Genomic DNA, 22,653 nt, shown 5'->3' with positions numbered 1-22,653 from the left:
CGGCAGTGAACATGGGAGTGTATGAATCTGTTGATATTCTGTTTTCTTTCTGACATATACCTAGAAGTGGGATTGCTATACCATATGGTAGTTTTATTCTTAGTTTTTGAGATATCTCCATACTGTTTTCCACAGTGGCTGTACCAATTTACATTCCCACCAAGAGTTACCTCCTTTTTCTCTACATCCTCACCAGTACTTATTTCTTGTCTTTGTCATCATCGTCATTCTAAAAGGTGTGAGGTGTTCTCATTGGGATTCTGACCAGCATTTCCTTGCTGACTAATAACGTTGAGCACTTTCTCATGTACCTATGGGCCTACTGTATTTCTTCTTTGGAAAAATGTCTACTCAGCTCTTTTGCCCATTTAAAATCCAATGGTTTGGGGGGTTTTGTGTTCTTGTGTTTATGTGCTCACTGAGCTGTGTGACATACAGACAGACAACCTGAGACTTACATGATCCCAAAGTACACTTTTGTCATCTGGTATTTATATATTAACTCCCACATGAAAATAAGTTAGCCTTTAAAAAACAAAACGAAACCAACATTCACCCAATACACTGGCTGCCTGGCCAGGCCCCAGTCACATTACCCTTCACAGGTTTGGTGGATGGTGACTGCCACCCTTGTCATCGAAGGGCAATTTCAAAGGAAATCAGGTAAACTTTTAAGAAGACAGAAATGATCTTTGGCAGTTAAAACAGTAAATGTTCTTGATGGGGAAAAAAAAAAATTCCTCAAAGTAGATTCATCAAGGACTGATATCATCTGATACAAAATTATTACTCCCTTTGAGCCTTTCATAAGGTAAAAAACAGAGACAATTATCAATTCTCTAACCTCTCACATTTGAAGGAAATTCCACTGGATAAACTCAAGTAAGTACCTGCTTAAAAAAATCAAAGATGTTTTGCTTTGCTCTTGCATTCTTTGATAATGGGAAATTTGTGAAATAACAGAAAAATTAATCATAGTTAACATTTACATAGTATTTGCTACATATAAGATTCTGTTAAGGTACTTTGCATACATTGATTTATTTAATTCTCACCAAGACCTTGTGATGCATTATTTATGAGCATTACTATTTAAGAGGTTAGTAAATGGCAGGCCTGGAATCCTGCCTGCTCCTGAAATGTGTATCCTCACCTCTCCATATGCTGCCTTTCTTCTGCTACATGGTAGATTCTCAATATGACTTTTCAGAATGCTAAGTACACCAGGGGGCTATGGGAATGATAAAAGAAGGGCCATGTCTATTTTCTTAAGCTTGAAACCATAGATAGTATGATGTCATTTGGCGGGGGTAAATTTTAAGGAAGGATTACAATACCCTTAAAAAGTTTTCCACTAGTACACTGGGCTTCTTAAAAGCTGTGTTCCTGGGAGTTCCCGTCGTGGCGCAGTGGTTAACGAATCCGACTAGGAACCATGAGGTTGCGGGTTCGATCCCTGCCCTTGCTCAGTGGGTCAACAATCCAGCGTTGCCGTGAGCTGTGGTGTAGGTTGCAGATGCGGCTCAGATCCCATGTTGCTGTGGCTCTGGTGAACAGATCCCGCGTTGCTGTGGCTCTGGTGAAGGCCGGCAGCTACAGCTCCGATTAGACCCCTAGCCTGGGAACCTCCCATATGCCGCGGAAGCAGCCCAAGAAATGGCAAAAGCACACACACACACACACACACACACACACACACACACACACACACAAAAGCTGTGTTCCTTATCTTCAATGTATTCTTAAGATATTCCTTACTTCCCTTTTTCTGGGCAAGAAACAGGTTTATTAAGATAGGACGCTTGCGAGAGACACAAGCAGGCAGGCAAAGAAGCTCTGCCACTTACTTCCCTTTTTTAATGTCATATGCCATAGCTACTCCAACGTGACGGATCTTTTGAAAGTATATAAATTGCCACTTAAGAGTTGCTTAAACACAACAAGAGTCTAAGCTCTATACCATTCACTAGAGATGAGTTTTTGTGGAGGTTTCTTGGCTATTGTTTTACACGAATGATAGTTTGGGTATCCATCCTGTGTCAGGTACTGAGGTAAGTACTTTCTCACCTCTGCCACTTCCTTCAATCAGACTCAGTTCTCCATAAGCAAAGGCTGTTCTGTGTGTCTGTGTGTCTAGTCATCAAAAGAATTATCAGGCCTTTCTCAAAGCTGAATTATTTTTTACATTATCATTATTATTACTACTTTTGCTTTTTAAGGCCACACCTGTGGCATACGAAGTTCCCAGGCTAGGGGTCAAATGGGAGCTGCAGCTGCCAGCCTACACCACAGCCACAGCAGTGCAGATCTGAGCCACGTCTGCGACCTAAGCTGCAGCTCACTAGCAATGCCAGATGGATCCTTCATCCACTGAGCGAGGCCAGGGATCGAACCCCCATCTTCATGGATATTAGTCGTGTTGGTAACCTGCTGAGCCACAAATGGGAACTCCATAAGCTGAATTATTTTAATTGTGCTTAAGTATCTTAGTGGGTCTCTGAAATAGGCAGAGTAATTTTCTGCTGAATTAAGCAAAGTTGTAAACTCACAGAGGATAGCTTACCATAAAGGCTTACAGGATTGCAAATCAATGTAAACTATTTACTTCAAAGGCCTCTGCCTAGATCAGCATTTAAGGTTGAAATGTGCTTCAATAGTGCCTGAAAGCTCAAATAAAACTGTCAAATAGACACTCAACATTTTTAAATAGTCATCTGACATATTTTGAGAGTCACCAAGACATCTGTTTTAATTTAACATGTAAGGACAAAACCATTAGGAATTCCCATTACTTAAAAGGACTTACACAACCTGTGACAGAGGCTTTTATGGTAGAACATAAGCAGTTGAGCTCTAAGTTTGACAGAAGCTGCATATGATTTTGGCATCTTTAAAGGGTGAGGGGAAATTTTATTTTTGCCAGGATGTTCACATTCTCATTGTGAAACAGTTTTAAAGCAGAATACCTTAAGAATAAATTTTTATTTGTGCCTTCGGTGGGAATGTGTTCCATCAAATGATTATCCAAATCAGAAAGAATGAATATGACAATTTATAAGAGATTAGATTCAGGCAGTAAGAATATCAAAAAGCCATTCTCAGGAAACCAAATTTCACATGGGAAAGAGTTAAAACAGGGTACTATTACTACTCTGGTTTTCTTTTTACTAACTTATGGAGAGTATGCATCAACTTTCCATAATCTAAAGGACAGATACTAAAGAGCTGTTCCTATAAATGAAGTCCAAATGTCACATGTGATGTTTTGTATACTTTGATATACGTATTGTATTCTTTAACATTATTTTTCAAACTAAATAAGACAAAAAATTTGAAGTAGATAATTTCTCAATAAAATGTATGTCATAGGTTCAAATAAAATAATAAAATTTTATAAATCTCTTCACTTAAATCTTTGCAGATAGGGGAAAATTTGTGTATGATATTTAGAGGGTTACTGATCACAGCAGAAGGGAAATTATGACCCTTTGAATCACCTGCATGGCACCAACACCCATTTTCAAGAGTAATGCACTGAGGCTATAGTAAAGATTTAAGTTTTAGACTGTATTACTTAATAATTCCAGAGAGTTTTTCTTACCTCAAATTATACCACAATAAGCTTGCCATTTTGAGGACATACTTGAAAACTAATGACGAAAACAAACCAATGAAAATACTTCATACTTTTACTAAACCAATATGAAACCTGTAAAGAGCATGTCAGAAAGACAGAGAAGGCAATTTTTCCCATATATTTCAACTGAAAATCAACACACGTGTCTTTCATTACTGGTTAAATGATACATGCTAATATGCTCGCACTTTGTAGTGTCATGTTTATAACCTTGTGATATTGACTCTATAGTGTAAAATCCACCTAATGTTATACCTAATTTGGAACCAACAAAACCATGTTTTGTCCTGATGTTATCTGAAACACCATCCAAAGCTGAGAGCAATGCTGGGCATGACCTGTGCCCTAAAGAATTTTAATTTTGTCTTAATATATGAACTACAATGCTTGTGCAAACATTATTCTTAAAATCAATACCTACATTTTAAAATATTCATCCTATTTGCAAAACTGCGCTACTTGAACTTCCATAAAGAAGTTGACTCTTCACCCTCAGAATTCTGTGAAAACTGCACTTCTATAAATGGTAGGTGTGAATTTCTTACTCAATATGTGTGAAAAACAGAGAAGTGGGATTCAATTGCTTTGCCAAAGACCTATTTTTCCTCATTCTGTTTTCTTGCTGAAAAATTAGCTATTTGTATTTTAGAATTTTCTAATAGTTTACTGATTTACTACCACTTTTCATTACACTGAGAAAATCTTCATAGTCCAAGTTTCATGAAATTTTATGCTCAAGTAGACTGGAATGACCAAGAAACACATTCTCCATGTAAGTATGATTATAAAATTTCCTTTATAGCCAAGACATGGAAGCAACCTAAATGTCCACTGACAGAGGAATGGATAAAGAAGATGTGATATTTGGAATATTATTCAGCTGTAAAAAAAAAAAAATGGATAAAGATGTGATACAATGGAATGTTACTCAGCCATGAAAAAAATGAAGTAATGCCATTTGCAGCAACATGGATACACCTAGAGATTATCAAACAAAGGGAAATAAGTCAAAGACAAAATCATACCATATCACTTATATGTGGTATCTAATTTAAAAATGATAAAATGAACTTAAATTACAAAAGAGAAACAGACTCACAGATTTCAAAAACAAACTTATGGTTACCAAAAAAGGAAACATGGGGAGCAGGGATAAATTAGGAGTTTGGGATTAACACATACACCATACTCTATATAAAACAGATAACCAATAAGGACCTACTGTAGAGCATAGGAAATTATACTCAATATTCTGTAATAACCTGTATGGGAAAAGAGTATGAAAAAGAATAGATATATGAATCACTTTGCTGTATACCTGGAATTAACACAACATTGTAAATTAACTATACTCCATTAAAATGAAAAAAATAAATACATGAATAACTAAAAGTTCCTTTAAAAATTATTGTCAATTATTTACCACCTTTTCTTTCTATATGCCATTCCAACTGAAACCTCCCTTTCAAGCAAATATTCCATACCACTGAGTATTGTGGGGTTTTGTTCAGTATGTGTTTATAAAATACGTATTCTTATTTTAAGTTGGTATCTTTTTAACTTGTAGATAATATATCAGACTGTATTAATTATTCTTTTTTTTTAACTTTTCTCACATAAGCACATAGTTTTAGGGGCTTTTTTGGTTTAATTTTTTATCATTGTAAATTTACACACAGGCAAATGCACAGATCTTAAGTGTACATTAATGAGTTTTGATAAAAGTACTCATTTGTATCATGATTATCCCAATGAAATATAGAATAATTACAAAACTTTTCCTTTTTTTTGTCTTTTGTCTTTTTAGGGCTGAACCCATGGCATATGGAGGTTCCCGGGCTAGGGATCTAATCAGACCTGCTGCTGCCAGCCTACATCAGAGCCACAGCAATGCCATATCCGAGCCGAGTCTGTGACCTACACCACAGCTCATGGCAACACCAGATCCTTAACCCAATGAGTGAGGCCAGGGATTGAACCCACAACCTCATTGTTCCTAGTCGGATTCATTTCTGCTGTGCAATAACGCGAACACTAGAAATTGTCCTTTTGATTTCTTTACTTCACAATGAACCATTATTTTGATTTCTATCAATATTCTTAAGACAATTTTCCAAATCAGAAGATAATGGAAATTATTTCTACAAGAATAAGTGAGGAAGGGAAACAAACTGATGAAAGATCATACAGTTTATAGTAAGATTTAAATCAAAAATTTTTATAATTACATTTTGTGAAATCTTGACTTGTTGGAAGAATCTTTAAAAGAACTTCTATTTTTAATTGGAAGAATATACATGAGAAGGCCTATGATTTGCATATGCATTTGGTAAAATATTCAGAAGGATTATAAATAGAAAGAACTTATGAGTGTGGGCTTGAAAAAATTCTTATCAGAGAAAGATGTTTTGAAGGAGGCAAAAAAGGAATTACTTGGAAAAACACATGGATTAAAATATACATAACTATACTTTAATATGGAAATAATAAAAATTGAGAATACTATCCTTTTAGAAAAAAATATTGACTGGATATTACCAGGTATCTCACCACGTGTAGAGAGAATATTTTCTCCATTAAAACCAGTACAGTATTTAGAGAACACTTGATTAAAAATAAATGTTTCAAAATTACTAATAAGAAAATTAAACCTTTAAAAGCAAACATTTCCTTTGGAAAAATACTATTAGCGGAAAAAAAAAAAAATCCTTCAGAAAAATAACAATGGCATATGTATTAGAGACTAATAAGGTTTAAAAACTGGAGTTCCCGTCATGGCGCAGTGGTTAATGAATCCGACTAGGAACCATGAGGTTGTGGGTTTGATCCCTGGCCTTGCTCAGTGGGTTAAGGATCCAGAGTTGCCTTGAGATGTGGTGTAGGTCGCAGATGTGACTTGGATCCCGCGTTGCTGTGGTTCTGGCATAAGCCAGCGGCTACAGCTCTGATTAAACCCCTAGCCTGGGAACCTCCAGATGCCATGGGAAGCGGCTCTAGAAAAGGCAAAGAAAAAAAAAGTTTGAAAACTGATTAAAGTATGTCAATCAAAAATAAATATTTCATTGCTATTTTTAATGCTGGATAATCAATGATTTTTAAAAATTGTTTGCTTTAATGCACATAGATCATGCTATTTTCATACTAAGAAAATTATATTTAAAAATAATTGTTGAGTAAAAGTAACTTATAGGTCCACACATATAATAAAACTAACCTCTTAGTGAATTAATAAATATTTTTAAATTAAATTATTTCCCTTCTCAAACAGTTCCAAAAATTGAAGATGGAACACTCCCAGAATCATTCTATGAGGCCAATACGTCATGAAAACCAGACAAAGCAACTATAAAAACAGAAAATTACTTGTCAATATCTCTAATGAATATTGATGAGAAAACCTCAAAATATTAGCAAACTAAATTCAACGATATACAAAAATGATCATATACCATGATTAAGTAAGATGTATTCCAGGGATGCAAGGATGACTTAATAAATGCAAATCAACCGCACTACGAAAGGGAGGATAAAATTCACATAATCATCTCAATTAACACAGAATAAGTATTTCATAAAATTCAACATCCATTTATGATAAAAATTCTCATCAAAGTTGGTAGAGAGGGAACATATCTCATCAAAATAAAGGTCAATTTATGGCCACAGCTAACAACATACTCAGTGGTGAAAAACTGAAAGTTCTTCCTTTAAAATCAGGAACAATACAAGAATGTGCAGGAAGTACGCTCTCTTAGCATCTATTTGACATAATATTGATGGTCTTGGCCAGAGCAATTAGGCAAGAAGAAGAAATAAAAGGCATCAAAATTGGAAAAAAAGAAGTAAAATTGTCACTGTTTTCTGTTGACATGATACTACAAATAGGAAACCCTAAAGTCTCCACCAAAAAAAACTATTAGAATAAATGAATACAGTACAGTTGCAAACAACAAGATTAGTATACAGACTTGTTTCTTTTTTGCACACTAATAATGCACTAGCAAAGAGAAAGCAAGAAAATAATCTCATTGAAAATTGTATCAAAAAGCAAAAATACTTAAGAATAAATTTAACCAAGGAGGTGAAAAGCTTATACCCTGAAAACTGTAAAACACGATAAAGGAAAATGAAGATGATACAAAGAAATGTAAGGATATCCCATGTTCATGGACTGGAAGAATTAATATTGCTAAAATATTCATATTACCCAAATAAATCTACAGATTTTATGAAATCCCTATCAAAGGATCCAGACACTTTCCACAGACTTAGAAAAAAAATTCCTAAAATTTATATAGAACTAAAAAGGACCCAGAAGAGCCAAATCAATCTTCAGAAAAAAAAAATAAAGCTGGAATTCACCATGCTCCCTGACCTCGGACCATACTACAAGCTGCAATAACAGAACAGTATGGTACTGACAGTGTGGTACCATGACAGGTATATAGATCAATTCAACAGAAAAGAAAGCTCACATTAACACTATGGTTAATTAATCTACGAGAAAGAGGAATTTTCCCATCAGTGGTGCTCTGAAAATGGAACAGCTATGTATAAAAGAATGAAATTAGAACATTTTTCTGATACCATATAAAGAAATAAACTCAGAATGGATTAAAGACCTAAATGTAAGACTGAAAACCATAACACTCCTGGAAGAAAACTTAGGCAAAATGCTCCTTGACACAAATTATAGCAATTTTGTTTTTTCCATCTTCCTTCTAAGGCAAAGGAAACAAAAGCAAAGGTAGACAAATGGGACTTAACGCTTAAAAGCTTTGTGCACAGAAAAAAAAAAAAAAAAAAAAAAAAAAGATCACCCATGAAAAAAAGACAACTTACTGAATGGGAGATAATATGTGTGAATGATATGGCCAGTAAGGGAATAATATCCAAAATATATAAACAGCTTATACAAGTCAATATCAAAAAAATGTCTGATTAAAAAATGGGCATAAGACCTGAATAGTCATTTTCCAAAGAAGACATACAGGTGGCCAACAGGCACATGAAAAAACACTCTACATTGCTAACCATCAGAGAAATGCAAATCAAAAGAACAAGATATCACCTCACACCTATCAGAATGGCAATCATCAAAAAGTCTACAAACAATAAATTCTGGAGAGGGTGTGGAGAAATGGGAACCCTCCTACACTACTGGTTGGAATGTAAAGTGTATAGTCACTATGGCCAATAGTACAGAGGCTCCTCAAACCTATTTTTAGGTTTTATTTAGGTTCTGTTTTTAGTTTAATACCTGACTAGTATTCATGAGAATGTGGATTCAATCCCTGACGGATTTGGTGTTGCTGCAAGCTGTGGTGTAGGTCACAGATGTGGCTCAGACCCCACGCTGCTGTGACTGTGGCACAGGCTGGCAGCTGCCAGCTCCAATTCAGTCCCTAGCTGGGAAACTTCCATATGCTGTGGGTATAGCCCTAAAAAGAAAAAAAAAAGACACATGCACACCAATGTTCATTGCAAAATAGAAACAGACTCATACATGGAATGACTGGCTAATGGAGACCTGCTGTACAGCACAGAGAACTCTAACCAATATTCTCTGGTATCTATGTGGGAAAAGAATCTGAAAAAGAATGGTTATGTGAACATGTGTAACTGAATCATTTTGTTTTACAGCAGAAAGTATCACAACATTTTAAATCAACTATACTTTAAATCAAACTTCAAAAAATGGACAGAAGTCTACAAACAACAAATATTGGCTAAGATTTGGAGAAAAGTGAACACTGGACACTGTTAGTGTGATTGTAAATTGATGAAGCCACTAGGGAAAAGTGTATCATAGTTCCTCAAAAAACTTAAAAACAGAAACACCATATAATGCAACAATTCCACTCCTGAGTATTTATCCAAAGAAAACAAAAACACTATTTTGAAAAGATACATGTACCCCAATATCCACAGCAGCATTACTTACAATAGTTAAGATATGGAAGCAGCCTGAGAATCCACCTACCAGTGAAGGAACAAAGACGACGCAGTGGTAGGGTATCTGTGTACACACACACACACACATATACACACACACAGTATACACCTAATGGAATATTAATCAGCCATAAATAAAGGAAAGAGAATTTTGCCATTTGCAACCACACAGATGGACCTAGTGGATATTATGCTTAGTAAATAAGTCAAAGAAAGACTAACACTGCATGTTATCATTTATATATGTAACCTAAAAAATAACACAAATGAATGAATATAACAAATCAGAAACAGGCTCACAGATATGGGGAAGAAACTAGTGGTTACCAACAGAGAGAGGGAGGTTGGAGAGGGCAATGTAGGGAAAAAGAATTAAGACATGTAAATTACTAAGAATAAAATAACCTATAAGGCTATATTGTACAGCACCGGGAATATAGCCAATATTTAATAAAAACGTTAAACAGAGTATAATCTACAAAAATACTGAATCACTATGTTGTGCACCAGAAACTAATATAATATTGTAAATCAACTATATTTCAATTTAAAAAAAAGTTAAATCACATCAATTATTTTAGCAGCCCTTTTTACTGTCTAAAGTGCCCAGGACGAGAAAATAAATTATATAGTCACTATTACAACCAGGCAATGTCCTTGAAATGTCTTGTATGCAACATTTACTGCCTAAAAAAGTATAAATAAATCCCTAACAATGGGTTATCTTCTTTGTTTCTTGCTTGGATATTTTTTCCTCCCTGGAATGGTAGCTCTCTATGGAAGAACATTTTCTTTCTTATGCAGTGCTGTAGGTTGAGGACTGAGAACAGTGCAAAAATGCTGTAGAAGTTGACTAATAAAAATCTCACAAAATGTTTGGGGATAGGTGCCTTTTCATCATAACTAATGATAATTTATATTCCCAACATTTATATGAATTTACATGAACTTTATATGAAATTACTAATGAAATTTTTTGTGTTGGTCAAGCAGTTAAAGGATTTTCACCATACACTATTACAACATTTTAGAAAGCTATTTTTGTACTATATACACACACACACAATATAAGAAATATTTAAACTCAAGAATTTAAAAAATTCAATATTAAAATATTCTATTTATTTATTTATTTATCTTTTTAGGGCCTCACCAGCAGCATGGAGATTTCCAAGCTAGGGGTCGAGTTGGAGCTGTAGCTGTAGGCCTACACCACAGCCACAGGAACATGGGATCCAAGCCACATCTACAATGTACACCACAGTTCATAGCAACACTGGATCCTTAACACACTGAACAAGGCCAGGGATTGAATCTGTGTCCTCCTGGATGCTAGTCAGATTCATTTCTGCTAAACCACAATGAGAACTCCAGATTCTTTATTTTTAAATACAGTTAGACTCTCCCCTGAACAATGGTGCTACAATTTTGTCTTCAGAATTTATTTTGTCATGAGATAGGTCCATTTTCATCATAACGACAGACTTGTATTGCTACCACACCAGTAATGTTTTCTTCATGTCTCTACTCTGAACTACAATTTATAATGCTTTCCTAATTCTGGGTCAAATAAAATTTACTTATTTCAGAAAGTAATTATAAACTCATTTTATTTTTAAAAAAGGAATACATGTACTTATAAAGGGTAAGAATGAGAATGGAATTTCTTTTTCCAATCATCACAAGCAAGGTACACACAATCCCAGTGAGAACAATTAATAGCTCAACAAATACTAAAAATACCTGCTTGAAGTTACTGGAGAACTAACAAGGTGGTGCAGAATTTTGAGGCCAAGATCCCAAATAAGACAGAACCTCCTCTGTGAAGTGAACCCAGCATTTAGAGCACTCTGTAAATGGTGTTTGCTGAACAGAGGAGATTGAGAAGCTAAAAAGTTGAAATGTGATTCTGAAACTTGTGCTAGCAGAAAAAAAAAAAATCAAAGTCAGAAATGTCAGGAGGAGGCACCTGGCATCTCTCCATTCTCTCTGCTAGGATCCCAAAGGACAGTACCTTGCAAACAAGTTTAAATGTGGAAGCATACTGGCTTGGTAATTTTGACTTGCTGATACCCTAAGCCATTTGACAGAAGCAAATAAATTCCCCTGTGAAGAAAGAACATCATTCAAGGCTCAAACTCATTTGTACACTTTGTCTTTATATTCACTGTCTGACCACCATGCAAAACTAAAGTGATATATGAGGAATAAAACAGCATAAATACAAAAACCAAGAGAAACAACACATAATAAAAATAAACATTCAGGGGATACAAATAATGAAGGTACAAGACACATAATTAAATAAATGTATTTACTATGTTCAAAGAGATACAAAGAAAAAAAAAAAAAGACATAGGAGAAAACTGGAAAAATTCCAAATCCTAGAATTCAGAAACACAAACTCAAAATGAAGAACTGTAAATACGAGTTTAAAAGCATATTAGAAAAATAATTAGTCACTGGAATGTATGTCAGGGGAAATTTTTCAGAAGTATGGAGAAGTTTTTTAAAAAAGAAAAATACAAGGAAGAATAAAACATCCAGAAAAACACAGAGAAAAAAATATAATATGTGCACAGAAGGCGAGGAGATAAAAGGTGGGTAGGAAAGTACAAGAAAAGAAATGAAGGAGAATTAAAATGGATAAAAATAATAAAGCCATGGTTGCAGAAAGTAATATGCACTAAAAAGGCTAAATCAAAAGAAAGACAAACTGGTTTTCCCTATCCAGCCAGATTCACCAAATAGTGGGAAACAAATTTAAAAAATCAGACAAACATATGAAAGAATGATTTCTAATATACCAGACATTAGGAAATGAAGGACAGTGATTCCTCAGAGGCAGGATATAAGGAGCTGAGGCCTATGACTCACAGGGATTACATCCTGGAGAGAGTTCTCCATGTTATGCACAAGGACTGGGAATTCAGTTGCATCTTGGTTCCTCAAGGTGAGGAGAAAGGGCTGGGAGTCCAGGGAGGCCTAGACAACTGTGGTATATAGAGCAGTATTCCAGAGACAAGAAGACTGCAATAGCAGTGACCCTGGAGACCTGCAGAGGCTCTGCCTCAAGTCTTCAGCTGAGGAAAGATCATCGCATTTGTGTAAAACTACTGGAAGACAGATGCAAAAGCAGAGGTAAAATTTACAACATCTAACATTCAATAAGAAACTATCAGATAGAATGAAAACATGGTCCATGATAAGAAGAAAAATCAATAGAAAATGATGGAATAATACAGATGACAGAACCAGTTGACAAAGACTTTAAAACAGTTTTACAACTACAATCCATATCTGCAGAAAACTAGGAAATACTTACCGCCTTGCTAAAAAGAAATAAGAAGGATATAGGAAAAAAGACCCAAACCATGCTTCTAGAATGAAAATAATGTCAGAGATAAAAACACTGAGATTAATGGCAGATTGGACACTGAAGCCCAAAAGATTACTAAACTTGAAAACCAATACAAACTACAAAATGTAACACATAGAGAAAATGACTAAAAAACAAACAAGAAAACAAAGAACAGTGCATGAGTGAATTGATGGATAACTTAAGAGTTTCTAATGTACACATTCCTCAAGTTTATGAGGAAGAGCTAAAAAACACCACATAGTTGGTGAGAAGAAAGAACATATAGTTGAACAAATGATCATTAAAAATGTTTCCTACAAATCCCACAGATCCGAAAAGCTCAACTGAAACCACCCACACACACACACACACACACACACACACACACACACACACACACACACACATCCCAGTACTACATCAAGGTCAATCCTAAGCATATCACTTAAACTAATGGCATAAAAATAATGTTAAAATTAACCAGAGGAGAAAAATACAATGTGTACAGATGAAATATAAATGACAGCATATTTTTCATCAGAAACAATGAAATTAAGATAGTAGAGTAGATACTTTTAAAGTATTGGGGCAGATGTGTTGGGGGAGGCTTTTCAACCTAGACACTTTACTTCCAGCAAAAATTTTTTAGACAAAGGAAAATTAAGGGTTTTTCATCATACAGAATCCAAAAGAGTTATTACCAGAAGAGTTACACTTCAAGAAATGTTTAAAGATGCCCTTCAGACAGATGGACAATGATACTGGATGGAAAAATGTATCTACATGAAGAATGAGCACTGGAAATGTAACTCCAATGGTATAATTAAAACATATTTTTCTTATTATTTAAATGTTTTCGAAAGATAATTGAGAATTTAAAGCAAAAAGAATAACAATTCACTGTGAGGTTTACACTATATGGTAGGGTAAAATATATAGCATTTAGAGTGCAAATGCCAGGCAAGGAGAAATGAATATACTCGGTTGTAAAGTGCTTGTACTCTAGGTGATGGGGCATAATATCACTTGAAGGTTGATTTGAGAAATTAACTATGTATACTATATAATCCCCACAGAACCACTAACATCATCCCCAAAAGAGTTATAACTAATTAAGTAAAAAGGGAGACAAAAATATAATAATAAAAAGTACACATTTCAAAAGGAGACAGAAAAATACAAAGAAGAAGGAAGTCAGAAATTTTTAGCAAGATGATGGATTTAAACCCAAATAAAATCACATAAAATGTGAATTGTCTAATCACTCTAATTACAAAGCAAGGACTGTGAGATTAGACAAAAAAGGTGATACTTAACTATACGTTGCCCAAGAAATACTGTTTAATATAAAACCACAAAGAAGTTAAAAGAAAATGGATGAAAAAAAAACCATATATAAGCCTATGTTAACAGTTATCAAAGTAGACTAGAGAAGCTATTTTACTATCAGGCAAAGTAGATTTTAGAGCAAAATATTACCTGGGAAAAAGATCATTTCAAATATAACTGTAAATTTTCAATTTCCCTATCAATCCCAAATCATCTTTTTCCTCTTTTCCAAAAGCTCCTCAAAAGCAACAATTTCTGTTTTCCTTTCTTTTTGGTTATGGATTTCCATCACCCCTTTTTTCTTTAGTAGCGTTCGGCTATTTCAAAAGAAATTTACAGAGAGAGAAATGGTAATACCACATTTTCACCTTGATAAGATAATCATTAAATACAAGCTGAGTAATTTCCACCATACACTGGAGAGAAAAGGAGCCAGTGGTGATAAGCTTAGGAGAAGGCCATTATGTACTTATTTTCCTGAAGAACGTTTGGTGAAATTAGTTTAATGTGTGATGCTCTATGGGAAGTAAAATTGAAGTTACACAAATAAGAGGGCCTACAAAAGTATAGCACCAAATTTCCAACTTAAATTAAAACTGAGATTGACATTTTCCTACATTTACACTGAACTCTTTAAAGAACGGAAGGCATGGCATTCCTTTCTCTAGTCCTAGTGCATGTAGAGTCTTTCTACATATTCAAGGAATGTTTATAGAATAACCGAAAATAAAGCTTAATATTTCAAACCTTTACAGTGAATTTTTAGCAGCTGGAACGCCACGTTGTTTACCTTTTTGGCATTCATTCAATCCGTCTATCAGTTTGGAGGCCCTACCAATTAATCTATACTTTCAAAATGTCCAAGTATAATTCTATAGAAATTTTAATGTCTTAAGTCACATTCATCTACCTTGTGCTTCCCTGATTGTTATAAATGACAGTAACGAGAAGGGAATGAGCATGGATACCAGGAAAACATTGTTCCTGCTAGAAGTACAAGCCTTTCACCATGTAGCAAGTTTTAAAAGTAAGTAAAAGCATGATTTTATTGGGTAAATACAAAAGGATCCAAAAAAAATCTGAAAAGCATTGCTATGTTGACTAATGGTCAGAATGTTTTTGTAGAATTTTCCAAAACAAGTTTGTGAGAAAGAGTTACCCTTCTTGTCCCTTTTTTGGCTTGCGTTTGATTCTAGCTATTTTAATCAGTGTTTTTTCCAAGCCTCATGATGTTGTTTGCTGGTCTCACCATGTTACATGAAATGAATTTGGAAACCCTCTGAGATAACTAAATGGTAATTGCAGTGAATATCCATTGTGTAGAATTAAAATGGCATCTTGAAATGTTCAATATGTTATGGTCTCTCTTCACCACAAAGAGCCATCACTCAATATGGTAGTAAAAATAAAGCAGGGCCATGGCTGGATTTTATATCAAACTGAGAGCACAAAAAGCAGAACTGTGAGATCATCCTGGGTGACAAACTCTGAATAACCCACCTGCAAAGCTTAAAGTCTTATCAAGTATATTGGGAAGTCCAGAATCTGGGTTTATGATTCGTCAGAGAGTATTTCTAACATGCCATAAACTAAGTAATTATGAAGTGATTGAATAAACAAATATGCATTCATTGCTAATTTCTGAAACAAGAAAATTTCAAATGGAATACTTCTCTATTGATCCCCCAAATTTATCAGACTTAACAAGGTAAAAATAGAACTTTCCAGTCAGATGTTATTTATGCAGAACAAATGAAGGAGCTTTGCAAAGTGATGTTACATGATTTGTGATTTATGGAAAAAGTTTTATCTTGGGTCACAATCCACTAGCATATCTTACCTACTTATGAAATGTTACAGAAAAATAAGAAAGAAAAAGGGGCAAAGATTAATAAAATCAAGGAACAGAAGACTTGAGGTCACTGTGATCTTTTTAAATGTGCTTTATTGGTTGGGTGGTATTTATTTTTGGCCTATTTTGTCTTTCCTATTAAAAAAAACAACTTTAAAAGCTAGAAAAATAACTAGATGTGCCAATTTTTGTGGTCACTTTTATTCCTCACTCTTCTCGTTAACATTTCCTTGGAAAACGAATAGTCTCCAAGAATTGGTGACAGTAATTTCAGTTCCATGTGTTAAATTTATTTTTTTGAATTGTTTGGAAATTTCAAAATTTTAGGCTACCTTGATGCTGAAATTAATATATTTAACTTTTGCCTCACGTAACAGCTAGAAGATTTTTTAAATGCATAATTTCCAAACAACTAGAATAACTAGTAAAGGACAAAGAAAACTCGATGAGTTGGTAAAAGAGAGTAAAGATTTAAAAATTAAACCAGAGTTTTAATTGTGGCTCAGCAGGTTAAGAACCCGACACAGTGTCAGTGAGAAAGGGGGTTTGATCCCTGGCTTAGCTCAGTGGGTTAAGGATCCAGCGTGGCCACAAGCTGCAGTGGCATAGGCTGCAGATGTGGCTCGGATCCAGTGTTGCCATGGCTGTGGTATAGGCCTGCAGCTGTAGCTCTGATTGGACCCCTAGCCTGGGAACTTCCATATGCTACAGGAACAGCCATAAAAAGAAAAAAATAAAACAAACAAAAATTCCCTAAAATTTAAAAACAAAACAATAATATAGGTCTTGGCAAATGTGGAGCATCTGTTAGTCAGATTGACTTTACAGACTACTTGGGACATAATTCACCTATTATCTCCTTTATACTTTTTTCTCAAAATTCCATTAAATATGGAGTTTAAAGGGTCCACTGATTCCATTTTCCTGGCAAACAGAAGAGTTTCCATTTTGTCAAAGATTTGGAAATCAACTGTTGATATCTTTCATACAATCATTGTCAAGAAACATTTCCTTAGGGATATCAAACTGGCTGCCAGTGGAAGGGACTTAAAAAACCACATTTGTCCATTTGTTCTACCTCCAGAGACTGTTTTTCCTTTGCCACCTCTGTATCAATTGGTAATGAAAACACATCTGAACAAATTAAAACTTAAAATGTGTGCAACAAACACCCACTGCTTTCAGAACAGGCCAAAGAAATGTCACTAGTACTCATACCATTTTAGATGCAATTAGACTTTGACCTCTGCTTTATTTGTTGAAATTCGAGTTGTTTGCTGCTATTTGTTGAAGATCCTTCTACATCACTGAATGTTTATTTCAAAGGCACCACATGACTTTCAGAAACTCTTCACAAGAAAAGGGACCTTTTCTTTCCTCCACGTCCCCTAATGATGTGTATGAGTGACTATACACATATAAGAGGGCCAAACTAAAGTTTCCCAAGACAGCCATGGAGACGTTAAAATTTCTAAAAAGAAATTTAAGTAGGTGGATATTTTCCAAAAGAGTTGAATTTGAAATGACACCAAGCTCAAGTGAGATGAAGATCAAAACAGATGGCTTCCCTTTTCTCTCCTTTTTTCTCCTCCTTCCCCTCCCTTCCTCTCTCCTGCCTTCCTTCCCCTCCTCTCCCCTCCCCTCCCTCTCCTTCCCTCCCATCTCGGTAAAAGAAAATAAAGATCTGACTACCCAACTTAAAATGCGTAGAAGTTCTAGTTCATGTTGATTAAGATTTATCTGGATGGACTTTCTGGGCCCTGGAGCAGATCTGGAAGCTCAATAAATACCGAGTATTGTTTTTATAATCTATCAGTAATTGGAAAAGAGATTGGAAGTTAAGATTAGTCAAGTTAAACATTCAGGACTTCCAGGAAAGTCTCAGAATACAGATGACTGGGAAGCATAAAGGTGCCAGGAAAGAGGTTCCTCACAGACTCAGAGAACACAGAGCAGACTATTCATGAATGTTAAGAGTTAACGAGTTAACAAAGATATAAGGACAGAAGATGGTCCTGGTGACCTAATCACACATTTACTCACAGATGCTTTTATATTGTACAAGTTAAGAATAAAAAGTCATAATATTTAATGGTATGACGCTCAAATATGTTCGGTGGTGATCACAGGACACACCTTACACTATTATCACAAATAAGTGTATCAGGAAGCTTTGTATTTATCCCAGTGAAATCATACTGTATACCTATATTCCATTATTTATCTTTGTGAAAAGAGAAACATCTAAATAATAAGAGAATGACCAAATTATCTGTGCTGATATTCTCAAAAAAAAAATAGTGTGTAGGAATAGAGGATGCTTATTAAACTAACAGTAATGTGAAAATCATAAACCGTTCTAATGATAAACCAAGAAAATTCAGCACAAAAGATTACATGTAAGGTCTACTCAAAACTATGTAAAAGTAAACCACAATCTATGCATAGAAACATAGAAAAATGGTTCCTCAAGTTTTCTTCAGGAGCTGATATCATCAATGATCCATACTTTTTACTTTCCTTTATCTCATAAATCTTAGAGTACACTTTATTTTTATAAAATGTAAAATCTTCTTTAGGATCACTTAGGGTATTCCATCTCACTTCAAAAGTCTGAGTAATTCTCCTCAGGTTTTATAGAATTATTTTGAGTCTTTCTTCAAGTAAGGAACAAAGATAATCACAACACAATGATACCATCTATTTCCCCTGTCATGTATGTATACAAACAACAAGGTGTCTAGTATAGTCAACACAGCCAGAGGAGTCACATATTGTGCTTAATTTTTCTTAATTTTGCTAATTAAGATGTATGAAGGCCAAAGTTCTAATGTGTCTAAATTTCCTTAGTCCTTCAAATAAAAGTTCAGAAAACAAATGACTGCTTCTTATCGGCCTATTGTGACAGGTGACAATATTCCGGTGCTCATTAAAATTTATTTTAAAAATGAAGACATTTACTTTTCACACAAATTCTATTTATACATAATTAAACACCAAAACCAAAGCAGCCCACTAGGAGAATGAAAAGAAAAACTTGGGAATGATTGGTGTGATTGCTGCTGTTGCTTAATGACAATCCTAGTTTGGCTTATATATGCTAGGAATTTTGATGTATAAAAACTGAAGCATTTGTGGCAGTGGGAAATTATAAAGTCAAGAGGAAACCAAAAGCCTAAAAGATACAGTGTAATTTGTGTAACATGCCATAATACATTTTCTCATGATTAGGATTTTGTATTGATGGCCCCTAATCTTCAGCTCAGCCACCTATGTTTTTGAGCAAATTATCAGATGGGTAGGAAAGAAGAAACATTCTGCTCTCATTAAAGAGCCTAAGAATAGAACCAAAGGACCTATATCTGTTCTGTATACATTGTGAAGGTAGGGTGCCTCAGTTTTATTGATTACACATTTACACAAAATATTGTCCACTCCCTGTTTTCTCTTTCTGTCACTCTCTTTTCCTAGTTGTCTTCCAAGAATGAAGAGATAGACAAAAGGGTAGAATATCATAAGAACTTTGGATGTACAGCCAACTGGTCAGTTCTGTTTAGTTCTAAGGCAACCCAGACTAGCGGTTATTTTTCCAAACCTCAGAGTCTTCATCTAATAAAACAGATAATATCATCTGTGTGCTTCTCAGTAATTTTGAGTCTCAATAAAATTATGATGGTACAACCATACTGGAAAAGTATAGTAATAGTATCAATCATTTTATTTTATCTTCTTTGTTTGCTTAGAGTATTCGGCCTCAGCATGTAGAAGCCTATTAATAATTATGTCAATATTTTAACAATATATATATAGGGTGGTTATATACATCTTTGCTCAAGCTCGATGAGTTTGTATGTAACAACACACACACGCACACACACATGGTGGCTGTATACATTTTTGCAAGCTCGATGAGTCTACAGCATATCATTAGACACAAATGAATTCCAGTGAATAATTTAACACTTTAAAATTGCCCACTTGCCAAATGCCATGCATATGTAAAAGAACTCAAATGGAAGATTACTGTCATTATTTGAACAATTGAAACCAAAACATCATTTTTGTCTCTTTCACAAGAAACAACTGGCTTTTGAACTCAATTTCACCTTTAAAAAAAAAAAGAGAGAGAGAGAGACTTGGTCTGTTTTTCACTAATTTCATTTCCTAAAAACTGCTTAGTGCTATGCTTAAATTCTCCATCACAGTAACAACTGTACACAGCAGGCATTTTCTCCATTTTTCAGATAGAGAAACTGAGTTCTAAGAGGTTACACAAGGCTTTCCTGGAAACATGAGTAAGTTATATTCTTGAAATGATGTACCATAATAAAGATGTACTTCTTAATGCTGTAATGAAAAGCAGGGTTTGTGTGAATTTAAAGCCAATGTACTTAAATATTACTCTATATCAATTACTAAATATAGTCTCTGACATACAGCAATTCCTCAAAAATGGTCACTATCATTGTCACTAATAACATTTATAATAATCACAAGACAGGAGTTCCCATGGTGGCGCAGTGGTTAACGAATCCGACTAGGAACCATGAGGTTGCGGGTTCAATCCCTGCCCTTGCTCAGTGGGTTAAGGATCCGGCGTTGCTATGAGCTGTGGCGTAGGTCGCACACGCGGCTCGGATCCCGCATTGCTGTGGCTCTGGCGTAGGCTGGTGGCTACGGCTCCAATTCGACCCCTAGCCTGGGAACCTCCATATGCCGCGGGAGCGGCCCAAGAAATGGCAAAAAGACAAAAAAAATAAATAAATAATCACAAGACAAATCATAAGGGACACTGACTGATGGTAAGAGTCTATAAAGATCTTTTCATTTTAAAATATTATCAAGCCTTCTTAAATGATCTTTGGGGCAGAGTAATGAAAAGTCAATCACAGAGGAAAATTAGAGTGCTTTTTTCCTCATAATTTTACAGTTCACATGAATGCTATAAATTAATCAAATTTCCTGGGCTTTAGTAGCATATCAGAACAAAACTGCCTCGAGTATTCTTTCTAGAGACACCATTATATTGCAATACCATTAGATTAACAACTTCACTGTGTGAGAGGAAAGGGAAAGTCACTTAACTTATGAAAGTGATAAATTTCTTCAATTCAAAATTGAATTAATGAGTAAGTACAAATTTAAGAATGAAGTTCAAATCTTTAAGAGACTTAGCCCCTTTTTTTTTAAAAAAGGAATGCCCATTATTTTCAATTTAACAGAATATCAAATATTACCAACAGAAGAACATCTCTGTTAAAAATTTTTACAACAGTTGTAGAAAACAATTAGATAATAAAACCACTATGTATTTTAGTACACTACTCATAATAACTGTAGCAAGAGACTGATTTGCTGGAACTCACAGACAATTTGGATAGGTAAGCATAATGATCAGACATTTCCAAAAATATGTGGCTGGAGTTCCTGTTGTGGCACAGCGGAAGCGAATCCCACTACTATCCATGAGGATGCGGGTTATATCCCTAGCCTTGCTCAGTGGGTCGAGGATCTGGTGTTGCCATGAACTGTGGTGTGGGTCGCTGATGCAGCTTGGACGCTGCATTGCTGTGGCTGTGGCATGGGCTGGTGGCTGCAGCTCTGATTCAGCCCTGAGCCTGGGAACCTCCATATGCCATGGATGTGGCCCTAAAAAGCAAAAAACAAACAAACAAACAAAAAAAACACAGTGGCAAAACAATTTTTTTTCCCCTTTCACAAAATAAAAGTCACTTTAACTGGAACTGTGCCGCATTTCCTCACAACGTTTACTACTTAAGAGTTGCTGAGGGGAATTCTGGTTGGTTGTTCTAAACATAAATTTCATCTTGGATTTGGAGTGTTTCCTGATAAACTTGATGAAGCTGGGGCCATGCACTCAGCTATGCCCCATGTTCGCTCCCATGACTTGACTGGCGGCACAAAGACAACAAGCACGCTGAACCCAAGATTTACAGACTAGAAGGGGAGACAAGGCAACAGCCAAGTACAAATCTTCCTGGGAGCCTTGTGAAGTTCTTTATCTTGCATAGCTTGTTAATTAGACCATATACTCAATTAGAGAGACAATTAATACTTGTTTTATGGTTTTGTTTTGTTTTGTTTTTTAATGGTGCTTCTATTTGCTGCTCAAATAAAGTGACTCCATATGGCAACAGCCTCATGAGAGGCCTGGCTTACTGCAGGGATCAGGAAATTTAGGAACATTTCCCAAATGAGGCACCTAAATTTTTGTTTTAAATGATGCTGCCCTGGGCCAAATCTTGTTATGGCATCTTCCCAGGTGCCCTGCTTGCTAGCACGCCTCCCCTTCCTGGGAGTATCCTATTTCCTCAGACCCCCTTCTCACCTACGTAGCTGCCTAACTCTGCCTGTTCTTACTTTGCACTATCAATGACTTTTTTTAAGGTGTTTATTACAGTGGACCCAGTAAGGCAATAACCTACCCAGGAAGTCATCTGATTTTTCCATCCACTGAGAAAAGCCTGTTGTTCAGGGAGACCCGGGAGGCTTATACTA

General features: G+C 35.3%; 1 long non-coding RNA gene across 4 annotated transcripts in view; it reads right to left on the bottom strand.

Annotated features, from left to right (window-relative positions):
- Positions 1 to 22,653, bottom strand: part of LOC110259475 (uncharacterized) — a 531,787-nt gene that overhangs the window by 447,640 nt on the left and 61,494 nt on the right. The gene's annotated exons all lie outside the window — the stretch shown is intronic.

This window comes from Sus scrofa, chromosome 2 (assembly GCF_054392235.1).
Source record: "Sus scrofa isolate SSC_HxYL_T2T_F1_AM1 chromosome 2, Sscrofa_HxYL_maternal_Yorkshire_Landrace_v2.0, whole genome shotgun sequence".
In the NCBI taxonomy this organism is placed as follows: domain Eukaryota; kingdom Metazoa; phylum Chordata; class Mammalia; order Artiodactyla; family Suidae; genus Sus; species Sus scrofa.
This window is presented reverse-complemented; position numbering and strand designations above follow the sequence as displayed.